This window comes from Bombyx mori, chromosome 5, assembly GCF_030269925.1.
Source record: "Bombyx mori chromosome 5, ASM3026992v2".
NCBI lineage: Eukaryota > Metazoa > Arthropoda > Insecta > Lepidoptera > Bombycidae > Bombyx > Bombyx mori.
The window spans coordinates 8,607,681-8,616,687 of record NC_085111.1 but is presented as its reverse complement, the minus strand read 5'-3'; positions in this window follow the sequence as shown (position 1 = coordinate 8,616,687).

Genomic DNA, 9,007 nt, shown 5'->3' with positions numbered 1-9,007 from the left:
GATTTTGTTTTGTTTGAAGAACAGCTAAATTAATACTCAATTTTACTTGATTTCCGACACATATCTAAGTTCATAATACACAATAGTTTTTTTTTTAAATCCGCTTTAAGATATTCAGCCATTTATCATGAAATACCGTCGAATGTTCTAAAGGCTTTCCCGCTTTTGAAAGCGGAACGCGCCTTACTAACTCTCGGAGTGCTAACGAAAATCAGCTCGTATAACATAAAGCATTGCTGATGTCCATGAGCGACAGTGACCAATCACAATTAATGGGGCCATAAAATGTAAAAAAACTATGGTTTTGGAAACTTAGTTTTAGGATGAGTGGTTTTGTAAGGCTAGAAAGACGTATCAACATTAACGCCTATTTCAGCCATGATGTAATCATGGATTCCAATTTGAGTTGTCATCAGTCGAACAGTACGACAGCAATTAGGAACAGGGTTAATTCCGGTAAGAATTGAACTAAAGCCATGAGTTCGTTCTAAATTAAGGACTTCTAAAATATCTCTGAATATTTTAAAGTTTCACTATATCAAGTTCTTTATCAGGAGAATGTTTTGTTGCCCCAACCCGTACGTCGCTGTCGTGCCAAACGAAAATAGTTCTCTCACACTTGAGGTGAGAGAGGCGAAGCGAGGTGGGGACTATTGAATTGAACATTCGCTACGGAAATGTGACCCGTTCCGAGACTTCCGATTCGATTTCGATTCAATGGGTATTTTAGACCCCAGCCGATGCGAGACGGTTGAGTGTGATTTTTTAGGTTGCTGATAATGGCGATGCTTCTTTAGTAAGAGCTGCGGATCGCTTTTACAACGGTACGTAATTGTGGAACGTAAATGAAAATATGGACACAAGTCTTCACTTCAACATTTATTCAAAACTAGCTGACCCGGCAGACTTCGTAGTGCCTCAATCGATAAATAAAAGACAAAAGGAATCCGTCCGATGGGGGACACATCAAAGGACAAACAAAATTGTTATTTTTATTTAATTCCGAGCATTTTCATATTTATCTAACTTTTAAACCTTCCCTGGACTTCCACGAATAATTCAAAACCAAAATTAGCTAAATCGGTCCAGCCGTTCTCGAGTTTTAGCGAGACTAACGAACAGCAATTCATTTTTATATAATAATATATAGATTTCAAATGTTTTTTTTTTTTTATTATTTGTTTCATTGGTGTATTCTTCGGTATAAGTATACCGGGCATCTTATTTGTTAGACAGTACTTTCAAATGTAACTTTATTAGAAAAGGTTTTCCAAATAACATAATAAGTTAATCATAGAATTCACTTAACTTATAGTAGTCTAATTTTCTCGAGACGTTTTTTTTTTTTTCAATGCTCTTTATCGTAGACGCTTTGCTCACAACCGCACGGAGGTTTGAATAGTGCTTCACCGTTTTATTTTTCCAGCTCACAGTAAAATGTTTTGAAAGGACCGATTTCACTTTGCGTCGGCGTCGCCCCCGCGCCCGCATCCCCCGCCCCCGGGCCGACCATTGTAAAAGCAACTACAATCGTACATTATTGTTTCGACGGCGCGGCGTACCTAGTCCTTTTATTCGAGTTTTCATGCAACCGTATCTTCGCGAGCTGAGTTATGGTGATGAAATTAAAACGCAGCAGCGGTCTGAATGTTTTGTTTCGATTGAAATAGCGGCGATAACGTTGTGTCCGTTAAAAGATTACACGATGATACTTTTCAATGCGGGGACACGATTCGTTTGAGCTCCCCGAATGTTTCTTGTATTTTGAATTTATCGAATGTGGCGTATGAAAGTAATATGGATATGGTTTTTTTTTTTCAAATTTCCATAATCAACGAATGTCGTGTGTCTAAATACGATTTATGTTTTCACAATCAACAGTATTTAAAGAATAGAAAGCTGTTTAATCTTAGCCTTTTAGATGTGTGAAACGGAAATAAAATAATTTCATAATAATAATAAATAATTTGTAATAATTAAATAGATTATTAAAATATTAATTGTTTTATGATTTCTCGAAGAAAAGCAGACATTGTAGGTATATCGAAGAGAAAAACAATTCCTTCAGTTCTTCAACCATAACTAAAATTTATATTACACTACAGTAAGACTTACTTTACTGTAACTGATTCTGCGAAGCACGGCTCTTGCTAGGGTTCGTGTTAGCAACGTCGTCAGGCTTGAGCCCCGTGAGCTCACCTACTAGTTAAGGTTACGCTGAAATAGCCTCTCAGGGCTATCAGCTTAGGTAGAAAAATAATAATGAAAGAACAACGCAATAGCATAATCGTCTTTGAAGTTTTCTTCACTATTGTTTTGTAGGAAAACAGATAAATAGGCTGTTGAAATCGTGTCGAATGTTTTGATTAAATAACTTTAAAGTATCATTGCATTTTACTTATTTTTTCAAATTTCGTTAATTAGTAGATTTACTCTTTTTTTAAGTACGAAAATCACAATAAAATAATTTAAAAAAATAATTAATTAAAAATAAAAACAACGTTTCTATATCTATATGCAAGTATACAGTATGCTCTATGTTTCACGTAATAAAAGTTCTATATCATACACATACACAATCAGTTCTTTTTCTTTAATTACATATAGTGTTTATGTTAAATCTATAAAAATTCTAAAATTTTATGCTGACTGCTGATTCGTTTGTAACTACACTGCAAATCATTAGCAGGGAGACGGCTGTGGCCAACCACACTCGCTGTTTGCATTTGTAATTAATACACTGTTTGCACTTCTGATTTACGATAGAGCGTCCGCTCTGCAATACTAATGTGGTAATAGCTTAGAAAATTAACGTTAATAGTGTTATGGAGATCCGAAATTAAATATAATACCTTCAAAGATAACACGAATGCTATTATTCTTTTTAATACGAATAAATAATGTGCATCTATGTAAATAATATTATATAACGGAACGTAATTTCCGAACGTGCGATACCGCCCCCGCCGCCGCCTTACCGCCCGCTGAGACAGAGCTCTCTGAGCGCGAAAACACACGCCCTCAGCGCGCGCGACGACGACCAGTAAAATATTGCGAGTCTTAGTTTAAGTGTACGATTCTCAACTCATTTTGTATTTTATTTTAGTTATTGTGTCGCTTTTATATTAAAACCTCATACCAAATCGGCGTAAACATTATTTCTATATCATCTTCGCCAACAGCCCGGAACAACGAACTCACGAAAACTCACAAAAGCCCGCCAGTCGGACTTGTAGTGTTAAAAATGGCGCCCGAACGTTTAGCTGTGAAGTGATATTTATAAGAAATTATTGTGCCTGCATGAACGATTTGTGTTTTCCTGACTTTACCGACTAAACCGTCGTCAAATAATGCCGCCGAAGAAGATGCCCAACTCCGAGGAGCGCGACGCGAGAGCCGCGTCGCCACCCCACGCGCCGTCGAGTGACGCGCCGCCCGCCAGTGTTTGCTTCCGCCCGGAAGACATCACCATGCTGATCGACACCCTTCAACGAACGCAGCTAGACGCGTTCCGGGAGCTGTTAGATAGCGTCAGGCAGTCGGCGACTCCTACATTCGACCATCGGCCCGCCAACAACTTCAGCCGCTGCAAATCTGTATTCAGCGGACGCGCAGACGAGTCAGTAGAAGGTTTTATCGACGCAATAGAATCGTACAGAGACGCCGCCAATGTTCCCGATGACGTAGCCGTAAAAGGTATTTCCATGTTGCTGACACACACCGCCGCTACCTGGTGGCAGGGTATCAAGCATCAAGTTTCTACATGGGAAGACGTCATCTCAAATCTACGAAGTGCTTTTGGTGATCGCCGCCCACCCCACAGAATTTATGTCGACCTATTCGCAGACGGCCAGCAGCCTATGGAGAAAACCGACCTGTTTGTCGCCAGGGCTCGAGCACTCCTCGCGAAGCTACCTCGAGGCGACCTATGTGAAAAAGTGGAGCTCGATATGATATACGGATTATTGCATCATAAAATTCGTAAACGCCTTCGTAGAGAGGAAATCACCAGTTTCAATGTTCTCCTGCAAAAAGCACGAAGTATTGAGGATTCTACGAAAGAAGCGCATACTTCAAACGCCGTCGCCGAGACATCAAAGGGTGCCGCCGCCGCCGCCCGCGCTCGATTCGAGCCGCCGCGGCCTGCAACGCAGCGTGTACCTACGGCCGCTGTAGAAGTTTCCCCGCGCCAACGTTCGTCAGGCGATAACGCCGACGCCACTCCGACCGCCGAAAAACCCAAGAAACGTCGATACTGTGTTTATTGTAAAAGTTACGGTCATACGCGTGATCAGTGTCGTAAATTGTTATTAAAACAAACCGCGAATGACAGTAACGATAACGTAGTTAGTAAAGTAAATAATATTAAATGTTACGGTTGCGGCGCGAGCGGAGTCATACGTTCTAATTGTTCCAAATGTAGTTCAAATTTTAGCGCGGTCGATTTTATTCAAATACCGCGAACGCGATCGCGAAGTACAACGACCGCTGAGACATCAGCTGTTGGTAAGTCGTCCGTCCAGGTGAGTAATTTGGCAAGTTTACCTATGGGTTTTACTGGGGCTGTACCTGACTTGTGTTTATCCAGTAGTGTTCATACTGAGCGCCCAAATTATGTTAAGTCATCGCTACACACTGCTCAGCCAAGTTTGGTATCATGTAATAATGTAAGTACACTCCCCGTAAATAATAATTTTGCCCGTAAATGTAATGTAAACTCGTCCCATAAACGTGTTGATAAACAAATTGTTTCAAATTTGCCGCGTTCCGATGATACGCCTTTGTTTACATACTTATCTCGTCCTGTTAAGCAAGGGGAGTGTTTTAACCGCACTCATGTACCTAGCGAATTGAAATCAGTATCTCCTAGGGAATTTTGTGTTAATCAGTGCGTCGTAAATAATAGACATAAATGGAAAACGAAACTTTCTCGTCAGTGTCCATCACGTGGTCCGTTACCAACTAGGGCGACCATGATTTTTTCAGGACAAAACCAGGAATTCGATAATAAAAGTAGGGTGACCAAAAATTTTTCAGGACACAACCTGGAAAGTTGTGCACCGGTTAAAGGGACCACAAATTTTAATTGTGATAGTTTTGTCACCTTTTCGTCTGTAACTTCTTCGCAAAATGGCAACGCGCGACGACCTATTTTAGGTATAGAGATTTTAGGAATCCGAGGTAGGGGTTTAATCGACACCGCAGCCAAGCGAACTGTTGCCAGTTCTTCACTCTACGCCCTACTGCAACAGCATAATCAACCTTTTGTGCGTAGTTCTATGCGTGTTAAGCTCGCCGATGGTTCAATGCAAACACGACAAATGCTGACAACGACACTTGACGTGAAATTATTACCGTGTAAAGTTATTCCCATGGAATTTGTCGTATTTCCGGACGCCCAGGATAATGACACATTATTGGGTGTAGACTTTTTAGTAGCAGCTGGTTTAGCCATCGACTTCCATACTTCGACATGGCGCTACCATGGTTCTGAACGAGTTTTTCCATTGGAGTTCGAGTACCCTAGTGACCTCACGCCTTGTTCTGCTGCTGATTTCTTAAGAGAAGACGAGGGAACTATGCTGTGTCCTCCAGAGCGTTAACCGCCTAGCTTCTTTTCTGCAGTGCAACGAGGATGTCTTCAGACCAGGGGGAGCCCCAGTGCCTTACGCTGAACATCATCAGGATGATAGGAAGTAGCAAACCGACAAAATTCAGTTCTCTGGTCCCAGTTACCAAGTAGGTGATCTAGTCCTTCTCTCTACGCACTTGTTAAGTGATGCCGCCAAGGGTAGAACGAAGAAGTTCATGCCTAAGCGTGACGGACCCTACCAGATTAGTAATATCGTTAGTCCTACTACCTATGAGGTTACTGATTTGAATTCGCAGGTTTTAGGGAAATTTCATGTTTCTCATTTGAAGCCGTATCGTAATCAAACCGGTCAGGTCTCAGCTCCAGTACAGCCTCGACGCCTGCGTGGACGGCCCCGTCTTGTTGTTTCTGCCGAGCCACTAACGAGGCGTTCTAGTGACTCGGAGGGGGAGGATATAACGGAACGTAATTTCCGAACGTGCGATACCGCCCCCGCCGCCGCCTTACCGCCCGCTGAGACAGAGCTCTCTGAGCGCGAAAACACACGCCCTCAGCGCGCGCGACGACGACCAGTAAAATATTGCGAGTCTTAGTTTAACTGTACGATTCTCAACTCATTTTGTATTTTATTTTAGTTATTGTGTCGCTTTTATATTAAAACCTCATACCAAATCGGCGTAAACATTATTTCTATATCATCTTCGCCAACAGCCCGGAACAACGAACTCACGAAAACTCACAAAAGCCCGCCAGTCGGACTTGTAGTGTTAAAATTAATGTTTGTCTCCTATGCGTTTCGAAACTGAACCAATTTTGATGAAGCACAGGTTAGAATAACGGCAGCATGGACAGTTTTTCAGGATAAATCTGCGTTTTAGATTATGCATTGAAGAACGGCTGGGTTTCACTACTACAAAAAATATATATATTACAGACTAGCTGGATAAGTTACTTTAATGGTCCACTTGGTTAAGCGGTTGCCGGGGTCCATAACGTTCATCCACCATTAAATGAGAGAAAGTCTTAATTCAATTCTGCAACGAATATCCGAATTTGAAAAAAACCGCAACGCATGCTTCGATGCAAACAAGAGAATTGAAATTTCAAATGCCGATTTTAGAACCTAATGTAATACAAAAAAGGATTATATTAGTAATTAACTCTCTATTTTATCTCCATTTAACAGTTTATATTATTATTTTGACAGCTCGTCTACTAATCAATTGGTGCGTTACCGATACGAGTAGAATAATCGACAATGGTTCTGTGGCGGGTAGCCATCATACAAACGCAAGATAATTGACAGATGCCTGAATCTCGCTTACGACATTTTCAAGATAAAGCGCATATATACAAGTTCAGAACAACAACATTTGGACCGTCGGTCTACCGAACACATATCACCCGCTCGGTGGAAGATCTTCCCTTTCGTCGTTAAGCCTTTCCCAAACTGGTGACCTGCGACGAGATGTGAACACGCAACCTTCTGATTCATCATCAGCGCATCAAGAACTTCGGCTACCACAATCCCCGCATTCTCGCAGATAAAAGCAAGTCATCGACAGTCGTCCCACAGCAAGCCAGCATCGCAACCTCAACAGGACCATCGCAGCCGACTCACCGCGCTTCCTGGTCCTACGGCACGCAACTTCACTGCCTCATCACGCCGTTACAGTTCATCGCAGCCCACGACCGGATCATCAAAGCTTGGGGTCACACATCTCCGGCGTGGCAGCTCTGCATCACATGGACTACGCACGACACGCACGCAACATTCAAGCTCAGTCTCGACTCACCGCAGACTTCGAGCAGCACTGGCGACAATCACGCAGCATTCAGCTCAGTTTCGATTCACTGCAAACTTCGAGCAGCACTGGCAACACGCACGCAGCATTCAAGCTCAGCCTCGACTCACCGCAGGCTTCAGGCAGCACTGGCCCTTGCAAGCTAATCTCAGCACGGACAACGCTAACTAAAAATGACACGACCTCCAGTCTCGGAGGGGAGTGATGTGGCGGGTAGTCATCATACAAACGCAAGATAATTGACAGATGCCTGAATCTCGCTTACGACATTTTCAAGATAAAGCGCATATATTCAAGTTCCGAATAACAACATTCGGACCGTCGGTCTACCGAGCAATATCATCCGCTCGGTGGAAGATCTTCCCTCCGTCGTATATCTCCCAAAGTTCGTTTAAAAAAAAAAACACGTAATGTTTTATTATTTTATTTTTGATCAGCATTTTGTATTGTTTTAACCACATCCAGGCGTTTAATAATTTAATTGAATATTTTATGCATAAATAACGATTTATGTAAAGCACTGCCGTAAAATATTTATTGTCTTTAAAAAACAAACCGGCATATTCATCGCCAATGGACGCAGCGGCGACGCCATTTTGTTGTCACTTGCAACGAGATGTCACATTTTTCATCGTTCGTATTGATTTACTTGTAAATTCTTACGCTTGATTAAGTTGAGTGTTTTGTTCTTCTTCGTCACCCTTATTTATGGCCAAATACTTAAAGCTATGATAATTAAACGAAAATCAAGAGAGCATGTTTAGAAGTTTCTAGAGTATTTGAAAACGATAGTTATAGTGATTGATAATGCAGTAGCAATGTAATGTGTTAGTGTTCCAACAGTGGCAAACAATTGCCAAAGAAGCCTATATTAGCAGTGGCATGTAAAAGAACAGTCTATTTACACCTGAGAAAATGTCAGTTCTGTATTGTAACTGTATGTAGTTCACAGTTTTGACGCTGATACAATTCGCATGCCATTATTTGGAGCCACCAGAATCTCTTTGTTGTTCAATCGCAAATTTACAATGTGACACAAAAAAAATATTACTGGTACCTAAGCCGTTATGTTATTTTAATTCGGTGCGAATTTTAAGACAAAATAAAATAATTGAGTGTACGGATAATAGTATGTACCAGTAAACTAGCAATCAATAAGCCCGTCGGTATTTTCAATTACTAAACATGTAAATTCTTGTTCAAACTATTTGAAGTAAACTAAAAGTGGAGCAACGATTGCGAGAGCTAGAATTGCTTAATTATCGAATGTTTGGGGAAGCTCTAGTTACAGCGGTCTATCCAATGCATGTGCTAATGCATTTATCCCATGTTCGGAATTCTGCGTACTGGTTAATAAACTTTGTTGGTATATCATGGTATAGATCTTTGAGACTGTGGTTCGTAGGATTTCGGAGGAGAGTTCCATGAACAAATCTAGTGGGTCCTACTGTGGTTGGACTGTTATAATTAATCCAAGAAAAAAACACTATATACATCCAACGGTTGTATGAATTCACGCACAATGTAATAATAAAATACTGCCAGTAAATCTTCATATAAAGATTTTTAAATTATACAAAAATGATATTCCTGTATACCTTAATTATAA